We start from the raw sequence: 21,319 nt of genomic DNA, 5'->3' as shown, positions 1-21,319 counted from the left end.
GAGGAAGAAAGTATGTCCTCTTAACAGAGAAAAAGGCTGAATTCAAGTTTTGCACGAGCTTACTTTAAACTCATTTAGGTAAACGTCATTAAATTTATTTTAAACTTAGTCAGTCCTAACCATACATAAAACTTTTTTTCAGGGTCCGCTTCCCACAAGATTTTTAATTACTTTCTTTAACAGACACCTGTAAGTCTGACCTTTCTTTTAGCTTTATAAAATGTAATTTTACTTTTATATCTTTTTAAAAAATTGGGGGGGTGCTAAGATGGCGAAGGAATAGGACAGGGAGATCACTTTCTCCCCTACAAATTCATCAAAAGTTCATTTGAAAGCTGAACAAATTCCACAAAGCAACTTCTGAACACTGGTGGAAGACAACAGGCACCCAGAAATGCAGCCCATTCTCTTCGAAAGGAGGTAGGAAAAAATATAAAAGATAAAAAGAGAGACAAAAGGGTTAGGGACAGAGACCCATACCAGGGAGGGAGTCATGAAGAAGTTTCCAAACACAAGGAAACCCTCTCGCTAGTGGGTCTGTGGAGAGTTTTGAAATCTCAGAGTGCAACATAACCATGAGGAAAACACACACACACACACACACACACACACACACACACACACACACACACAGATTACCTGCCTAACCACAATTCCCAGAAGAGAAGTAGCCCACATGCTCACGTCCACCAGCAGCAAGCAGGGGCTGAACAGGGAGGCACGGGCTGCATGCTTAGGGTAAGGACTGGGCCTGAATGCCTTGAGGACAAGCTAAGGGAGCTAACGTAAGATAGCAGCACAAAGAGTGGGATAGCCTGAGAGAAAAAAAAAAGAGAGAGAGAGAGAGAGAGAGAGAGAGAGCTTTCCCAGGAAAAGCTCTAAGCCACAACTTGGTCCGTTCAAAGAACAAAGGACTGAGTGAATACCAGAGGAGAGCTAGCCAGCTGTGGACCAGCCCCTCCCCCTGTTGGTGGCAGAGAGGCAGGTGGGTGAGAGCCAGAGCCAGAAGGCGAGGGGCAATCTCGGCCCCAGAGATAGCTGCTGCTGCTAAGTTGCATCAGTCGTGTCCGACTCTGTGCGACCCCATAGACGGGAGCCCACCAGGCTTCCCCATCCCTGGGATTCTCCAAGCAAGAACACTGGAGTGGGTTGCCATTTCCTTCTGCAATGCATGAAAGTGAAAAGTGAAAGTGAAGTCGCTCAGTCGTGTCCGACTCTAGCGACCCCATGGACTACAGCCTACCAGGCTCCTCCGTCCATGGGATTTCCCAGGCAAAAGTACTTGAGTGGGGTGCCATTGCCTTCTCCGCCAGAGATAGCATCCTCTGCCAAACTGTGAGCAGGCTCCCAGTTGTTAACCAAGTCTTCCTGGGATCCTGGGCGGTTGATGTCCACCAGGAGGGTCACAGTCAGCGATCAGCTCCCCAGAAGAGACACACGGCACACCTGAGACAGTGCTCTCGGTGCACCTGGGAAACTGAGTGGCTGAGACCGGGGAGGTGATAAGACACTCCACCCAACTGGGGGGAGTGCCTTCGCTAAGCACCTGATCACTTGAGCTGCTTGGACCTGGGAAGGGCACAAAACACAGGCCCAACCGAATCTGCGCCTTTGTAGAGTACCTGAGAACATGAACCTGAGCAGCTAAGAGCTGGGAAGTGCACACAACCCAGGGCTCACTTTAGAAAGTTTCCCAAGAACAACCTGGAGCCTGAGTAGTGTAGACTGGGAAAGCACACACACTGTGAGTGGGGGGAAACCCAGTGCGGCCCAGACACTGTGAGCACTTCCCGCACACACCAGTGATATTTGTTTGCAGTGCTCCTCCCTCCTCACAGCACAATTGAGCAAGTGAGCCTAAGTAAATGGCCACCTTCACCACCTTGTGTCAGAGGGGAAATTTGACACTGAAGACACTTGCGAACAGGAAGCTAAAATAAACAAAGAAGAGGGAACTGCTTTGGAAGTGGCAGGTGCAACAGATTAAAACCCTGTAGTTAGCATTAACTACATTGGAAGGGGCCTATAGATCTTGAGAAGAAGTATAAGCTGGAACAAGGAACTATCTGAAACTGAACTGACCCCACACTGCCCATAACAGCTCCAGAGAAATTCCTAGATTTATTTTACTCTCTTCATTTTTAATTAAAAAAAATTTTTTTTGGAATTTTTCCATTATTTTATTACCATAGCACACAAGTGTATGTAGAGACATATACCTTATGTACACAGATATTCTATAGAGCAATAACTGTAGCGAATGTTTTATATTTTGTAAGATTTATTTAGTATCCTGCTTCATAGGTTCTTAAAGTATATTTTAATGTGTCATTTTTTATTCTACTGATTGACTAGGTTGCTAAAATCTGACTTGGTTACTCATTCTCCAACTCTTAATTCTCTTTTTCAATTACCTGCAATTTTACTTTTGAAGAAAGCAGTCGTTCGTCAATATGAAATTCTAAGGTAATTTTATGGAAGTAAATTTTCTAAATACCTGAGGCATATGCACTTTAGTATTCACATTTTTTGGCATTTTATCTATATTAAAATAGTTTTAAAATGTTCTTTGCCCTTTGATGCATTCTCTTTTTTATATAATTTATTTTATTCTTAAAATATTGTATTGGTTTTCCCATACATCAACATGAATCCGTCACGGGTGTACACGTGTTCCCCATCCTCTACTCCTCTCCCACATCCCTCCCCATACCATCCCTGTGCATCATCCCAGTGCACCAACCTCAAGCATCCTATATCATGCCTTGAACCTGGACTGGCAATTTGTTTCATATATGATATTACAGATGTTTCAATGCCATTCTCCCAAATCATCCCACCCTCTCTCTCTCCCACAGAGTCCAAAAGACTGTTCTATATACCTGTGTCTCTTTTGCTGTCTTGCATACAGTGTTGTTGTTACCATCTTTCTAAATTCCATATATATGTGTTAGTATACTGTATTGGTGATTTTCTTTCTGGCTTACTTCACTCTGTATAATAGGCTCCAGTTTTATCCACCTCATTAGAGCTGATTCAAATGTATTCTTTTGAATGGCTGAGTAATACTCCATTGTGTATATGTACCACAGCTTTCTTATCCATTTGTCTGCTGATGGACATCTAGGTTGATTCCCTGTCCTGGCTATTTTAGACAGTGCTGCAATGAACATTGGGGTACATGTGTCTCTTTCAATTCTGGTTTCCCCAGTGTGTGTGCCTAGTGGTGGGATTGCTGGGTTGTATGGCAGTTCTATTTCCAGTTTTTTAAGGAATCTCCACACTGTTCTCCATAGTGGCTGTACTACTTTGCATTTCCACTAACAATGTAAGAGGGTTCCCTTTCTTCACACCCATTCCAGCATTTATTGCTTGTAGACTTCTGGATCCCAGCCATTCTGACTGGTGTGAAATGGTACTTCATTGTGGCTTTGATTTGCATTTCTCTGATAATAAGTGATGTTGAGCATCTTTTCATGTGTTTGTTAGCCATCTGTATGTCTTCCTTGGAATAATGTCTATTTAGTTCTTTGGCCCATTTTTTGATTGGGTCGTTTATTTTTCTGGAACTGAGCTGCAGGAGATGCTTGTATATTTTTGAGATTAGTTGTCGGTTGCTTCATTTGCTATTATTTTCTCCCATTCTGAATGCTGTCTTTTCACCTTGTTTTTTAGTTTCTTTTGTTGTTCAGAAGCTTTTAATTTTAAGTAGGTCCCATTTGCTTATTTTTGCACTTATTTCCAATATTCTGGGAGATGGGTCATAGAGGATCCTGCTGTGATTTATGTCGGAGAGTGTTTTGCCTATGTTCTCCTCTAGGAGTTTTATAGTTTCTGGTCTTACATTGAGATCTTTAATCCATTTTGAGTTTGTTTTTGTGCATGGTGTTAGAAAGTGTTCTAGTTTCATTCTTTTACAAGTGGTTGGCTAGTTTTCCCAGCACCACTTGTTAATGAGATTGTCTTTTCTCCATTGTATATTCTTGCCTCCTTTGTCAAAGATAAGGTGACCATACATGCGTGGATTTATCTGTGGGCTTTCTCTTTTGTTCAATTGATCTATATTTCTGTCTTTGTGCCAGTACCATACTGTCTTGATGACTGTGGCTTTGTAGGACAGCCTGAAGTCAGGCAGGTTGATTCCTCCCGTTCCGTTCTTCTTTCTCAAGATTGCTTTGGCTATTCTAGGTTTTTTGTATTTCCATACAAATTGTGAAATTATTTGTTCTAGTTCTGTGAAAAATACCATTGATAGCTTGATAGGGATTGCATTGAATCTGTAGATTGCTTTGGGTAGTATACTCATTTTCACTATATTGAATCTTCCGATCCATGAGCATGGTATATTTCTCTATCTATTAGTGTCCTCTTTGATTTCTTTCACCAGTGTTTTATAGTTTTCTATATATAGTTCTTTAGTTTCTTTAGGTATATATGGTCCTAAGCATTTTATTCTTTTCATTGCAGTGGTGAATGGAACTGTTTCCTTAATTTCTCTTTCTATTTTCTCATTGTTAGTGTATAGGAATGCAATTGATTTCTTTGTGTTGATTTTATATCCTGCAACTTTACTATATTCATTGATTAGCTCTAGTAATTCTCTGGTGGAATCTTTAGGGTTTTCTGTGTATAGGACCATGTCATCTGCAAACAGTCAGTTTTACTTCTTCTTTTCCAGTCTGAATTCCTTTTATTTCTTTTTCTGCTCTGATTTCCATGGCCAAAATTTCCAAAACTATGTTGAATAGTAGTGGTGAGAGTGGGCACCCTTATCTTGTTCCTGACTTTAGGGGAAATGGTTTCAATTTTTCACCACTGAGGATAATGTTTGCTATGGGTTTGTCACATATAGCTTTTATTATGTTGAGGTGTGTTCCTTCTAATCCTGCATTCTGGAGGGTTTTTTTTTTTTTTTTTATCATAAATGGATGTTGAGTTTTGTCGAAGGCTTTCTCTGCATTTATTGATATAATCATATAATTTATACCTTTCAATTTGATAATGTGGTGTATTACATCAAATGATTTGTGGATATGAAAAGAATCCTTGCATCCCTGGGATAATGCCCACTTGGTCATGATGTATGATCTTTTTAACATGCTGTTGGATTCTGTTTGTTAGGATTTTGTTAAGGATTTTTGCATCTATGTTCATCCGTGATAGTGGCCAGTAGTTTTCTTTTTTGTGGAATCTTTGTCTGGTTTTGGGATTAGGGTGATGGTGGCCTCATAGAATGAGTTTGGAATTTTACCTTCCTTTGCAATTTTCTGGAAGAGTTTGAGTAGTATAGGTGTTAACTCTTCTCTAAATTTTTGGTAGAATTCAGCTGTGAAGCCATCTGGTCCTGGGCTTTTGTTTGCTAGATTTCTGACTACAATTTCAATTTCCATGCTTGTGATTGGTCTGTTAAGATTTTCTATTTCTTCCTGGTTCAGTTTTGAAAAGTTGTACTTTTTTAGGAATTTATCCATTTCTTCCAAGTTGTCCATTTTACTGTCATATAGTTGCTGATAGTAGTCTCTTATGATCCATTGTATTTCTGTGTTGTCTGTTGTGATTTCTCCATTTTCATTTCTAATTTTGTTGATTTGATTCTTCTCCCTTTTTTTCTTGATGAGTCTGGCTCATGTTGATGAGTTTGTCAATATTATTTATTTTCTCAAAGAACCAGCTTTTGGCTTTGTTGATTTTTGCAATGGTCTCTTTTGTTTCTTTTTCATTTATTTCTGCCCTAATTTTAAGATTTCTTTCCTTGTACTAACCCTGGGGTTCTTCATTTCTTCCTTTTTAGTTGCTTTAGGTGTAGAGTTAGGTTATTTATTTGTCTTTTTTCTTGTTTCTTGAGCTATGGCTGTATTGCTATAAACTTTCCACTTAGCACTGTTTTTACAGCCTCCCATAGGTTTTGGGTTGTGTTTTCATTTCCTTTTGTTTCTAAGCATATTTTGATTTTTTTTTGATTACTTCTGTGATTTGTTGGTTATTCAGCAGCGTGATGTTCAGCCTCCATATGTTGGAATTTTTAATAGTTTTTCTACTGTAATTGACACCTAATCTTACTGCAATGTGGCCAGAAAAGATGCTTGGATGATTTCATTTTTTTTTTTTCTTTTTGAATTTACCAGGGTAGATTTATTGCCCAGGCTATGATCTATCCTGGGGAAGGTTCCGTATGTACTTGAGAAAAAGTTGAAATTCATTGCTTTCGGGTGAAATGTCCTATATATATCAATTAGGTCTAACTGGTCTATTGTATCATTTAAAGTTTGTGCTTCCTTGTTAATTTTGTGTTTAGTTGATTATCCATAGGGGTGAGTGAGGTATTAAAGTCTCCCACTATTATTGTGTTATTGTTAATTTCCCCTTTCATATTTGTAAGCATTTGTCTTACATACTGCAGTGCTCCTATGTTGGTTGTATATATATTTATACTTGTTATATCTTCTTCTTGGATTGATCATTTGATCATTATGGAGTGCCCTTCTTTGTCTCCTTTCAGAGCCTTAGTTTTAAAGTCTATGTTAACTAATATGAGTATTGCTACTCCTGCTTTCTTTTGTTCTCTATTTGCGTAGAATATATTTTCCAGCTCTTATTTTCAGTCTGTATGTGTCTCTTGTTTTGAGGTGTGTCTCTTGTAGACAACATATATAAGGGTCTTGTTTTTGTATCCATTCAGAAAGTCTTTGTCTTTTGGTTGGGGCATTCAACACATTTACATTTAAGGTAATTATTGATAAGTATGATCCCGTTGCCACTTACTTTGTTGTTTCTGGTTCGACTTTATACACCCTTTTTGTGTTTCTGTCTAGAGACCCATTAGCATTTGTTGCAGAGCTGTTTGATGATGATGAATTCTCTGAGCTTTTGCTTGTCTGTAAAGCTTTTGATTTCTCCTTCATATTAGAATGAGATCCTTGCTGGGTACAGTAATCTGGGTTGTAGGTTATTTTCTTTCATCACTTTAAGTATGTCCTGCCATTCCCTCCTGCCTGAAGAGTTTCTGTTGAAAGATCAGCTGTTGTCCTTATGGGAATCCCCTTGTGTGTTATTTGTTCTTTTTCCCTTGCTGCTTTTAATATTTCTTCTTTGTGTTTGATCTTTGTTAATTTGATTCACATGTGTTTTTGGGTGTTTCACCTTGCATTTATCCTGTTTGGGACTCTCTGGGTTTCTTGGACTTGGGTGATTATTTACTTCCCCACTTTAGAGAAGTTTTCAACTATTATCTCCTGAAGTATTTTCTCATGTTCTTTCTTTTTGTGTTCTTCTGGGGCTCCTATTATGTGAATGTTGGGGCGTTTAACCTTATCCCAGAGGTCTCTGAGATTGTCCTCATTTCTTTTAATTCATTTTTCTTTTTTCCTCTCTGATTTGATTATTTCTTTTTTTAAATATAAATTTATTTATTTTAATTGGAGGTTAATTATTTCACATTATTGTATTGGTATTGCCATACATCAACATGAATCTGCCACAGGTATACACGTATTCTCCATCCCGAGCCACACTCCCTCCTGCCTCCCCATACCATCCCTCTAGGTCATCCCAGTGCACCAGCCCCAAGCAACCAGTATCATGCATTGACTTGGACTGGCGATTCGTTTCCTATATGATATTATACATGTTTAAATGCCATTCTCCCAAATCATCCCACCCTTGGCCTCTCCCACAGAGTCCAAAAGACTGTTCTATACATCTATGTCTCTTTTGCTATCTCACATAAAGGATTATCATTACCATCTTTCTAAATTCCATATATTTGCATTAGTACACTGTATTGGTGTTTTTCTTTCTGGCTTACTTCACTCTGTATAATAGGCTCCAGTTTCATCTACCTTAGTAGAACTGATTCAAATGTATTCTTTTTAATGGCTGAGTAATACTCCATTGTGTATATGTACCACAGCTTTCTTATCTATTCATCTGCTGAAAGACATCTAGGTTGCTTCCATGTTCTGGCTATTATAAACAGTGATGCGATGAATATTTGGGTAGACGTTCCTCTTTCAATTCTCGTTTCCTCAGTGTGCATGCTCAGCAGTGGGATTACTGGGTCATAAGGCAGTTCTATTTCCAGTTTTTTAAGGAATCTCAACACTGTTCTCCATAGTGGCTGTACTAGTTTGCATTCCCACCAACAGTGTAAGAGGGTTCCGTTTTCTCCACACCCTCTCCAGCATTTATTGCTTGTAGACTTTTGGATCTCAGCCATTCGGACTGGTGTGAAATGGTACCTCATTGTGGTTTTGATTTGCATTTCCCTGGTGAGTGATGTTGAGCATCTTTTCATGTGTTTGTTAGCCATCTGTATGTCTTCCTTGGAATAATGTCTATTTAGTTCTTTGGCCCATTTTTTGATTGGGTCGTCAATTTTTCTGGAATTGGGCTGCAGGAGTTGCTTGTATATTTTTGAGATTAGTTGTTTGTCAGTTGCTTCATTTCCTATTATTTTCTCCGATTCTGAATGCTGTCTTTTCACCTTGCTTATAGTTTCTTCTTTTGTGGAGAAGATTTTAATTTTAATTAGGTCCCATTTGTTTATTTTTGCTTTTATTTCCAATATTCTGGGAGATGGGTCTTAGAGGATCCTGCTGTGATGTATGTCAGAGAGTGTTTTGCCTATGTTCTCCTCTAGGAGTTTTATAGTTTCTGGTCTTACGTTTAGATCTTTAATCCATTTTGAGTTTGTTTTTGTGTGTGGTGTTAGAAAGTGTTCTAGTTTCATTCTTTTACAAGTGGTTGACCAGTTTTCCCAGCACGACTTGTTAAAGAGATTGTCTTTAATCCATCGTATATTATTGCCTCTTTTTTCAAAGATAAGGTGTCCATATGTGCGTGAATTTATCTGTGGGCTTTCTATTTTGTCCCATTGATCTATATTTCTGTCTTTGTGCCAGTACCATACTGTCTTGATGACTGTGGCTTTGTAGGAGAGCCAGAAGTCAGCCAGGTTGATTCCTCCCATTCCGTTCTTCTTTGTCAAGATTGCTTTGGCTATTCTAGGTTTTCTGTATTTCCATACAAATAGTGAAATTATTTGTTCTAGCTCTGTGAAAAATACCATAGGTAGCTTGATAGGGATTGCATTGAATCTGTAGATTGCTTTGGGTAGTATACTCATTTTCACTATATTGATTCTTCCGATCCATGAACATGGTATATTTCTCCATCTATTAATTTCCTCTTTGATTTCTTTCTCCAGTGTTTAATAATTTTCTATATATAGGTCTTTAGTTTCTTTGGGTAGATATATTCCTAAGTATACTGCTCATGGGGTTCTCAAGGCAAGAATACTGAAGTGGTTTGCCATTCCCTTCTCCAGTGGACCACATTCTGTCAGATCTCTCCACCATGACCCGCCCATCTTGGGTTGCCCCACAGGCATGACTTAGTTTCACTGAGTTAGACAAGGCTGTGGTCCTAGTGTGATTAGATTGACTAGTGTTCTGTGAGTATAGTTTGAGTTTGTCTGTCCTCTGATGCCCTGTTGCAACACCTACCGTCTTACTTGGGTTTCTCTTACCTTGGGCGTGAGGTATCTCTTTACGGCTGGTCCAGCAAAGTGAAGCCATTGCTCCTTACCTTGGACGAGGGCTATGTCCTCACCACCGCCCTTCCTGAACTTCAACGTTGAATAGCTCCTCTAGGCCCTCCTGCGCCCATGCAGCCACCACTTCTTGAATGTTGGGTTGGTCCTTCAGGCCACCACCCCTTGTCTCAGGCATGGGGTAGTTCCACCCGGCCGCCGCCCCTGCCCTCTGGCGTGGGGGTATGTGGTAGCTCCTCCCAGCCACCAACCCTGGCCTTGGGCGTAGGGGCATGGGGTAGCTCCTCCCGGCCGCTGCCCCTGACCTCAGACATGGGGTAGCTCCACTTGGCCACCATCCCTGACCTCGGACGTGGGGTAGTTCCTCTTGGCTGTCACCCCTGACCTCAGACTTGGTTAGCTCCTCTCAGCCATTCCTGCGCCATCACAGCCTGGCACTCTAGGCCTTTGCCCCTGACCTCGGATGTGCAGTAACTCCTCTTGGCCACTGCCCTTCGGGCATGGGGTCCTGTCCCTGACCTCGGACGTGGAGTACTCCTCTCAGCCGTGTTTTAGTGTGCTGGTTGCAGCCTCCCGTGCACCAGGTCAGTAAGTGCCCAATATGCTACTGGAGATCAGTGGAGAAATAACTCCAGAAAGAATGAAGGGATGGAGCCAAAGCAAAAACAATACCCAGTTGTGGATGTGACTGGTGATAGAACCAAGGTCAGATGCTGTAAAGAGCAATATTGCATAGGAACCTGGAATGTCGGGTCCATGAATCAAGGCAAATTGGAAGTGGTCAAACAGGAGATGGCAAGAGTGAACATCAACATTCTAAAGGAATCAGAGAACTAAAATGAACTGGAATGGGTGAATTTAACTCAGATGACCATTATACCTACTACTGCGAGCAGGAATCCCTCAGAAGAACTGGAGTAGCCATCATGATCAACAAAAGAGTCCAAAATGCAGTACTTAGATGCAATCTCAAAAACAACACAATGATCTCTGTTCGTTTCCAAGGCAAATCATTCAATATCACAGTAATCCAAGTCTATGCCCCAACAAGTAACGCTGAAGAAGCTGAAGTTGAACTGTTCTATGAAGACCTTTTAGAACTAACGCCCAGAAAAAAGATGTCCTTTTCATTATAGGGGACTGGAATGCAAAAATAGGAAGTGAAGAAACACCTGGAGTAACACGCAAATTAGCCTTGGAATACGGAATGTAGTAGGGCAAAGACAAGTAGAGTTCTGCCAAGAAAATGCACTGGTCATAGCAAACACCCACTTCCAACAACACAAGAGAAGACTCTACACATGGACATCACCAGATGGTCAACACTGAAATCAGACTGATTATATTATTTGCAGCCAAAGATGGAGAAGCTCAATACAGTCAACAAAAACAAGACCAAGAGGAGACTGTGGCTCAGACCATGAACTCCTTATTGACAAATTCAGACTGAAATTGAAGAAAGTAGGGAAAACCACTAGACCATTAAGGTATGACCTAAGTCAAATCTCTTATGATTATACAGTGGAAGTGAGAAATAGATTTAAGGGCCTAGATCTGATAGATAGAATGTCTGATGAAATATGGATGGAGGTTCGTGACATTGTACAGGAGACAGGGATCAAGACCATCCCCATGGAAAAGAAATGCAAAAAAGCAAAATGGCTGTCTGGGGAGGCCTTACAAATAGCTGTGAAAAGAAGAGAAGTGAAAAGCAAAGGAGAAATGGAAAGATATAAGCATCTGATTGCAGAGTTCAAAAGAATAGCAAGAAGAGATAAGAAAGCCTTCCTCAACGACCAATGCAAAAAATAGAGGAAAACAACAGAATGGGAAAGGCTAGAGATCTCTTCGAGAAAATTAGAGATACCAAGGGAATATTTCATGCAAAGATGGTCTTGATAAAGGATAGAAATGGTATGGACCTAAGAGAAGCAGAAGATATTAAGAAGAGGTGGCAATAATACACAAAAGAATTATATTAAAAAAGAATTATATTAAAAAGATCTTAACAACCCAGATAATCACAATGGTGTGATCACTCATCTAGAGCCAGACATCCTGGAATGTGAAGTCAAGTGGGCCTTAGAAAGCATCACTATGAACAAAGCTAGTGGAGGTGATGGAATTCCAGTTGAGCTCTTACAAATCCTGAAAGATGATGCTGTGAAAGTGCTGCACTCGATAGGCCAGCAAATTTGGTAAACTCAGCAGTGGCCACAGGACTGGAAAAGGTCAGTTTTAATTCTGATCCCAAAGAAAGGTAATGCCAAAGAATGCTCAAACTACCACACAATTGCACTCATCTCACATGCTAGTAGGTAATGCTCAAAATTCTCCAAGCCAGGCTTCAGCAATATGTCAACCATTAACTAACTGATGTACAACCTGGTTTTAGAAAAGGCAGAGGGACCAGAGATCAAATTGCCAACATCCACTGGATCATGGAAAAAGCAAGACAGTTCCAGAAAAAAACATCTATTTCTGCTTTATTGACTATGCCAAAGCCTTTGACTGTGTGGATCACAATAAACTGTGGAAAATTCTGAAAGAGATGGGAATACCATAACACCTGACCTGCCTCTAGAGAAATCTATATGCAGGTCAGGAAGCAACAGTTAGAACTGGACATGGAACAACAGACTGGTTCCAAATAGGAAAAAGAGTACATCAAGGCTATATATTGTCACCCTGCTTATTTAACTTCTATGCAGAGTACATCATGAGAAATGCTGGGCTGGAAGAAACACAAGCTGGAATCAAGATTGCTGGGAGAAATATCAATAACCTCAGATATGCAGATGACAACACCCTTATGGCAGAAAGTGAAGAGGAACTCAAAAGCCTCTTGATGAAAGCGAAAGTGGAGAGTGAAAAAGTTGGCTTAAAGCTCAACATTCAGAAAACGAAGATCATGGCATCTGGTCCCATCTCTTCCTGGGAAATAGATGGGGAAACAGTGGAAACAGTGTCAGACTTTATTTTTGGGGGACTCCAAAATCACTGCAGATGGTGATTGCAGCCATGAAATTAAAAGACGCTTACTCCTTGGAAGGAAAGTTATGTCCAACCTAGATAGCGTATTCAAAATCAGAGACATTATTTTGCCAACAAAGGTCCGTCTAGTCAAGGCTATGGTTTTTCCTGTGGTCATGTATGGGTGTGAGAGTTGGACTGAGAAGAAGGCTGAGAGCAGAAGAATCAATTCTTTTGAACTGTCATGTTGGAGAAGACTCTTGAGAGTCTCTTGGACTGCAAGGAGATCCAACCAGTCCATCCTGAAGGAGATCAGTCCTGGGTGTTCTTTGGAAGGACTGATGCTAAAGCTGAAACTCCAGTACTTTGGCCCCCTCATGCGAAGAGTTGACTCATTGGAAAAGACTCTGATGCTGGAAGGGATTGGGGCCGGAGGAGAAGGGGACGACAGAGGATGAGATGGCTGGATTGCATCACTGACTCGATGGACGTGAGTTTGTGTGAACTCCTGGAGTTGGTGATGGACAAGGAGGCCTGGCGTGCTGTGATTCATGAGGTCGCAAAGAGTCGGATACGACTGAGAGACTGAACTGAACTGAACTCGTTCCTAAGTATTTTATTCTTTTTGTTGCAATGGTGAATGAAATTGTTTCCTTAATTTCTCTTTCTATTTTCTCATTGTTATTGTATAGGAATGCAAGGGATTTCTGTAATTCATTCTATGAAACCATCATCACCTTAATGCAAAAACCTGACAAAGATGCCACCAAAAAAAAAAGAAAAGAAAGAAAGAAAGAAAGAAAGAAAACTACAGGCAATAGCACTGATGGACATAGATGTAAAAATCCTTAACAAAATTCTAGCAATCAGAATCCAACAACACATTAAAAAGATCATACACCATGACCAAGTGGGCTTTATCCCAGGGATGCAAGGATTCTTCAATATCCACAAATCAATCAATGTAATATACCACATTAACAAATTGAAAAATAAAAGCCATATGATTAACTCAATGGATGCCAAGAAAACCTCTGACAAAATTCAACATCCATTTATGATAAAAAGTCTCCAGAAAGCAGGACTAGAAGGAAGATACCTCAACATAATAAAACCTATATATGACAAACCCACAGCAAACATTATCCTCAATGGTGAAAAATTGAAAGTATTTCCCCTAAAGTCAGGAACAGGACAAGGGTGCCCACTTTCACGACTATTATTCAACATAGTTTTGTAAGTTTTGGCCACAGCAATCAGAGCAGAAAAAGAAATAAAAGGAATCAAATTTGAAAAGAAGAAGTAAGCCTCTCACTCTTTGCAGATGACATGATCCTCTACATAGTAAAACCTAAAGACTCCACCAGAAAATTGCTAGAGCTAATCAATGAATATAGTAAAGTTGCAGGATATAAAATGCTGCATTTTTTTCTACCATTCTATCTTCTATTTCACTAACCCTATATTCTTCCTCCGTTATTCTACTGTTTGTTCCCTCCAGAGTGCTTTTGATCTCATTTATTGTATTATTCATTATATATTGACTCTTTTTTATTTCTTCTAGGTCCTTGTTAAACCTTTCTTGTATCTTCTCAATCCTTGTCTCCAGGCTATTTACCTGTGATTTCATTTTTATTTCAAGATTTTGGATCATTTTCACTATCATTATTCAGAATTCTTTATCAGGTAGATTCCCTATCTCTTCATCTTTTGTTTGGCTTGGTGGGCATTTATCCTGTTCCTTACCTGCTGGGTATTTCTCTGTCTCTTCATCTTGTTTATATTGCTGTGTTTGGGGTGGCCTCTCTGTATTCTAGCAGTTTGTGCTCTTCTCTTTATTGTGGAGTGTTCTCGCTATGAGTGGGGTTGTACGGGTGGCTTGTCAAGTGTTCCAGGTTAGGGAAGCTTCTGTCGGTGTGTTGGTGGGTGGAGCTGTATTTCTTCTCTCTGGAGTGCAATGAAGTGCCCAGTAATGAGTTATGAGATGCCAGTGGGTTTGGAGTGACCTTGGGCAGCCTGTATATTGAAGCTCAGGGCTGTGTTTCTGTGTTGCTGGAGAATTTGTTTGGTATGTCTTGCTCTGGAACCTGTTGGCCCTTGGGTGATGCTTGGTTTCCGTGTAGGTATGGAGGATTTTGATGAGCTCCTGTTAATTAATGTTCCCTGGAGTCAGGAGTTCTCTGGTGTTCTCAGAATTTGGACTTAAACCTCCTGCTTCTGGTTTTCAGTCTTATTTTTACAGTAGCCTCAAGACTTCTCCATCTATACAGCACCACTGATAAACCATTTAGGTTAAAGATGAAAAGTTTCTCCACAGTGAGGGACACCCAGAGAGGCTTACAGAGTTACACGGAGAAGAGAAGAAGGAAGAGGGAATAGAGGTGATATGAACAAGATGAGGTAGAATCAAAAGAAGAGAGAGCAAGCTAGCCAGTAATCACTTCCTTATGTGCACTCCACAGTCTGGACCACTCAGAGATGTTCACGGAGTTATACAGAGAAGAGAAGAGTGAGGAAGGGAACAGAGGTGACAAAGAAGATAAAGGGGGGGAATAAAAAGAGAGACAGAACCAGCCAGCAATCAGTTCTCTAAGTGTTCTCCACCGTCTGGAACACACAAAGAGATTCACAGAGTTGGGTAGCGAAGAGAAAGGGGAGGGAGGAGATAGAGGCAACGTGGCAGAGAAAAAGGAGAGGACAAAGTGGGAGAGAGCAGTCAAGCCAGTAATCTCGCTCCCAAGTAAAAATGAATACTGAAGATTCAGTTCTTAAAGGTACAAAATTGATAACAAATACCAAAAAGCAAAGATTAAAAGTCTAGAGCAGTGGTTGGATTTTCAAATTTTCTTTATTTTATTTTATTTTTAAACTTTACAATATTGTATTAGTTTTGCCAAATATCAAAATGAATCCACCACAGGTATACCCGCGTTCCCCATCCTGAACCCTCCACCCTCCTCCCTCCACTTCCCACCCTCTGGGTCGTCCCAGCGCACCACCCCCAAGCATCCAGTACCGTGCATCGAACCTGGACTGTCGACTCATTTCATACATGATATTATACATGTTTCAATGCTATTCTCCCAAATCTCCCCACTCTCTCCCTCTCCCACAGAGTCCATAAGACTGATCTATACATCGGTGTCTCTTTTGCTGTCTCCTACACAGGGTTATTGTTACCATCTTTCTAAATTCCATATATATGCGTTAGTATACTGTATTGGTGTTTTTCTTTCTGGCTTACTTCACTCTGTATAATAGGTTCCAGTTTCATCCATCTCATTAGAACTGATTCAAATGTATTCTTTTTAATGGCTGAGTAATACTCCATTGTGTATATGTACCACAGCTTTCTTATCCATTCATCTGCTGATGGACATCTAGGTTGCTTCCATGTCCTGGCTATTAAAGAAAAGAAAAAAAATCAGGAAAATTATATACACACACACACACACACATATATATATATACACACATATGCATATGTATGTATATGTATATATATGAAGTTTGCTTTAAAAAATTGGATGTCTCTTTTTTTTGCAAAGTAATAGTAGGTTACAAAAATGAAAATTAAGGGAGTAATAGAGGACCCACTCCAGTACTCTTGCCTGGAAAATCCCATGGATGGAGGATCCTCGTGGGCTGCAGTCCATGGGGTCGCTGAGTTGGGCACGACTGAGCAATTTCACTTTTACTTTTCTCTTTCATGCATTGGAGAAGGAAATGGCAACCCACTCCAGTATTCTTGCCTGGAGAATCCCAGGGACAGAGGAGCCTAGTGGGCTGCTGTCTATGTGGTCACACAGAGTCGGACACAACTGAAGCGACTTAGTAGTAGTAGTAGTAGTAGTAGTAGTAGAGGACTTAAAACTTAAAAAAAAATAAAGAATGATAGTAAAAATAGTAAAAAATGTATCTAGGATTTTCTCTGGTGTTGTGGGCAGTGTGGGTTCAGTTCATTTTCGGATCGTTCCTTGGTCTGGCTTATATTTCTCAAGATCTATAGGCCCCTTCCTATGTAGTCGGTACTAACTATAGGGTTTTACTCTATTGCACCTGTCACTTCCAAGGCGGTTCCCTCTGTTTTAGCTTCTTCTGTTTGCTGGTCTCTTCAGTGTCTAATTTCCATCCTGACACAAGGGGGCGGTGGTGGACACTGTTTTAGGCTCACTTGTTTAGTTGCACTGTGGGGCAGGATGGCCACTGCAAACAAATAACACTGGTGTGTGCTTGCATTGTCTCAGCCACACTGGGCCTGCCCCCGCTCACGGTGCATGTGCGCTCCCTGCCCGCACTGCTCAGGCTCTAGGTTGCTTCTCCAGAAACCGTCTGAGGCCAGCCCAGGGCTGCATGCACCTCCCAGGTCTAAGCCGCTCAGGTTCAGCACTCGGGTTGTCCTCAGAGGCGCAGACTCGGTTGGGCCTGCGTTTTGTGCCCTTCCCACGTCCGAGCAGCAAAGGTGATCAGGTGTTTGGCGAGTGTGGTCGCTGTGACTTATCACCTCCCCTGTCCATGACACTTGGTCCAGCCCCGGTGGATCCAGGGAATTCGAAGGGGAGACGGCTTCAGCGAACTGGATACAATAGCTTTAATTAAATATTAATTAGAGATATAAAGAGTAATAGAATGAGGATAGCTCAGTGGGAAAATTCAGTGGAGAAAAGAGGCTGAATAACTTGGTTTACATGGAAAGCTAATAAAATTCCAAGGCAAGGAATTTACGTCACCTATGTAGGCCGCAGGCATCTTCCTGTTCACCCGAAGGATAGGAGACACTAAGGCCTCCCCGGTCAGATCTTAGAAGCCCAGGCATAATTAGTAGGCTTGACGAGCCTCCACGCCCCAGATGGAATTCAGCAGAAGATGAGAGAAAGAATGGCATGGGGAGACCAATCTTTCTAGGAACTGATCCCATTTCTTTATTTTCCAGGGCCTGTTTTTATACACCGAGATGTTATACAAAAGTCACGCGGGGTCAGCAGTCCTGACTTTTATTAAAGTCAGGTGCTTTATACAAATGTATACAAAAGTCTTAGGGGTGTTACATCATCTTTTGGCCAGGGGGCCTGCTAACAATTTATGACCCTCTCCTTATGACAGCGGTCAGTCAACCAGAACACTTATTTTTCCAGGGGTGATTATTCTTAAAACCGATGCCATCTTCCAAAGGTACCAAATAAAGTTACATTCTTATAGGGTGAGGTTGTAGTGGGTTTTAATTAAGAAACGAATTTGCTTAGCCTAAGGTCTAATGTGATTAATATCAAAGGTTAATACTTATTTCTTCTATATATTCATTAATGTGTATAAGGGCAGGGGATGTGGAGACTTAGCAGCAAACATTGGCTCAACAAATGAGAAACCCTTCACCAATACAATTTCTAATCAGCCCACTATACTTATACTAATAGTTTTCTAACTTCTCTAAAGAACCTGTTTTTAGAAGGTTTAAAGCATCTCGTGCCTCTCACAGTTGGGAGGCTGTGAACAATCACATGTGGCCAGACAAGCCTGTCAGGTAGGCTAGAGAGCCCTCAGAGGAGTTTGTAAGTTGGAACACTCCTGTCATGCCCAGGAATTATTATTAACTGGAGCTCTAAGTTAATTCCTTCTCTGAAAGAGGTGGTGGGGGAAGCCCCCCGTAAAGTCAGAGGTTTAGGTGAGAACACAAAGTAGTAAAGTAGGCAGGCTCTGGTTTTGGGGGTAGATGCTCGAGAATTTCCACGGGGACTCCTGAGGCTCGATCCCGCCTTTGCGTATGTCGAGCCTCCTTCCTCATGACCTTTGCCATGGGTGGAGTTCCTCACGCTGGCTCCCGGCAGGTGTACAAGCGGCGCACCTTCTAAGGCGGATGTTGACCATCCAGAACCCCAAGAATTCTCAGTTAGCAAAGAAGCCTGCCTTCAGTTTGATAGATAATGCCTCTCTGGGGCTGCAATTGCCCCCTTCAGGCTCTGGCTACCTATCATCGGAGGGAGATGGTCTGAAGCGGGCTAGATCTGTTCAGCCCTTTGTTCTGTGAGCGGGCTGATGGTGTCTTAGGTTAGGGCTTTTCGCGTGGTAGCTATCCCACAGTCTGTTTTGCTATCCCAAGTTAGTTTGTTCAGATTGCCCTCAGGGCATTCAGGCCCGGTCCTTACTCTAAGCAATGCAGCCTGTATCTCCCTGCCCAGCCCCCGCTTGCTAGTGGTGGGTGCAGGTGTCTGCGCTGCATCTCAGCTGGGGGAGTTACCACTGGGCACATAATCTGTGGGTTTTAATTATTTATTTATCATTCCTCCCAGTTGTGTTGCCCTCTGGTTCCAAGGCTCGCCACAGACTCAGCAGTGAGAGTATTTCCTGGTGTTTGGAAATTTCTCTCTTTTTAAGGCTCCCTTCCTGGGACAAATTTCCATCCCTATCTCTTTTGTCTCTCTTTTTGTCTTTTATATTTTTTCCTACCTCCAGTTGAAGACAATGGGCTGTTTTTCTGGGTGCCTGATGTCCTCTGCCAGCATTCATAAGTTGTTTTGTGGAATTTACTCGGCATTTAAATGTTCTTTTGATGAATTTGTGGGGGAGAAATTGGTCTCCCCGTCCTATTCCTCTGCCATCTTAGAACCGCCTAAATTTTTTAAATTAAAAAAAAAATTAAGTTATTTATTACTCTTTTAATTTTCATTTTAAAACCTACTATTACCTTGTTAAAAAAGACCCTATTGTAAAAGCAAATTTCATATATATATATTTATAATTTTTGTGATTTTTAAAAAATATTGTGTTTTTGAGAGTCTATCCTCTACTCTAGATTTTTAATCTCTGCCTTTTGGTATTTGTTATCAATTTTGTACCTTTAAGAATCCAACCTTCAGTACCCATTTTTAAGAGTGTGATTACTTGTTTGATTGTGCTCTTCCCTTTTGACTTTCATTTTTCTCCGCCAGGTCACCTTTATCTCCTCCCTCCACCTTCTCTTCTTTACTTAAATCTGTGAATATCTTTGGGTGTCCATGGCTGTGGAGAACACTTACGGAACTTATTACTGGCTAGATTTGTCTTGCCCCTTTTGAATCCCCCTCTTCCCCTCTTGGTTACCTCTATCTCCCTCCTCCCTCTTCTCTTCTCCATGTAACTCTGTGAAACTCTCTGGGTGTCACTTACTGTGGAGAATCTTGTCACCATTAATCTAGATGTTTTATCAATGGTGCTGTATAGATGGAGAAGTCTTGAGGCTACTGTAAGAATAAGACTGAAAACCAGAGGCAGGAGGCTTAAATGCAAAACTTGAGAACCAGAAAACTTATGATTTCAGGGGGCATTAATTGACAAGAGTGCATCCAAAAGCCTCCATACCTACACTGAAACCAAGCCAACAAGTTTCAGAGCAAAACATACCAAGTGAATTATCCAACAATACAGGAACATAAAATACAGGTGGGAAAAATCACACCAAAACCAGATCAGATCAGTAGCTCAGTCGTGTTCGACTCTTTGCGACCCCATGAATTGCAGCATGCCAGGCCTCCCTGTCCATCACCAACTCCCGGAGTTCACTGAGACTCATGTCCATCAAGTCAGTGATGCCATCCAGCCATCTCATCCTCTGTCATCTACACCTCAAAACTCACTACCGGACACTTCATTGCACTCCAGAGTGAAGATATACAGCTCCAGCCACCAGAACACTGACACAAGCTTCCCTAACCAGAAAACCACTTGTCCAACCCCACCTACAGGGAGGAACATCCACAACAAAGAGGAACCACAAAATTCCAGCATACAGAAAGGCCACCCCAAACACAGCAACCTAAAACAATATGAAAAGGCAGAGCAATATTCAACAGGTAAAGGAACATGATAAATGCCCACCAAACCAAACAAAAGAGGAGGAGATAGGGAGTCTATCAGAAACAGAATTCAGAATAATGATAGTAGATATGATCCAAAATCTTGAAAACAAAATGGAGTTACAGATAAATAATCTAGAGACAAGGACTGAGAAGAAATAAAAAGAAGTCAATCAATAATGAATAATGGAATAACTGAGATCAAAAGCACTCTGGAGGGAAACAACAGTAGAATAACTGAGGCAGAAGATAGGATAAGTGAGGTGGAAGATAGAATGCTGGAAATAAATGAGGCAGAGAAGAAAACATAAAAAAAGAATTAAAAGAACATAGATTTTTGCATCTATGTTCATCAGTGATATTGGCCTGTAGTTTTCTTTTTTTTATGGCATCTTTGTCAGGTTTTGGTATTAGGGTGATGGTGACCTCATAGAATGAGTTTGGAAGTTTACCTTCCTTTGCAATTTTCTGAAAGAGGTTGAGTAGGATAGGTGTTAGCTCTTACCTAAATTTTTGGTAGAAATCAGCTGTGAAACCGTCTGGACCTGGGCTTTTGTTTGCTGGAAGATTTCTGATTACAGTTTCAATTTCCATGCTTGTGATGGGTCTGTTAAGATTTTCTATTTCTTCCTGGTTCAGTTTTGGAAAGTTATACTTTTCTAAGAATTTGTCCATTTCTTTCATGTTGTCCATTTTATTGGCATATAATTGCTGGTAGTAGTCTCTTATGATCCTTTGTATTTCTGTGTGGTCTGTTGTGATCTCTCCATTTTCATTTCTAATTTTACTGATTTGATTTTTCTCCCTTTGTTTCTTGATGAGTATGGCTAATGGTTTGTCAATTTTATTTATCCTTTCAAAGAACCAGCTTTTGGCTTTGTTGATTTTTGCTATGGTCTCTTTTGTTTCTTTTGCATTTATTTCTGCCCTAATTTTTAAGATTTCTTTCCTTCTACTAACCCTGGGG

The 21,319-nt window shown here is 40.8% G+C and overlaps 1 pseudogene; it reads left to right on the top strand.

Annotated features, from left to right (window-relative positions):
• The window catches only part of LOC132345686 (olfactory receptor-like protein OLF4), a 270,579-nt pseudogene that overhangs the window by 96,121 nt on the left and 153,139 nt on the right, over positions 1–21,319 (top strand).

This window comes from Bos taurus, chromosome 7, assembly GCF_002263795.3.
Source record: "Bos taurus isolate L1 Dominette 01449 registration number 42190680 breed Hereford chromosome 7, ARS-UCD2.0, whole genome shotgun sequence".
In the NCBI taxonomy this organism is placed as follows: domain Eukaryota; kingdom Metazoa; phylum Chordata; class Mammalia; order Artiodactyla; family Bovidae; genus Bos; species Bos taurus.
The sequence above is the reverse complement of the archived record's forward strand: the minus strand, read 5'-3'. Positions and strand labels throughout refer to the sequence as shown.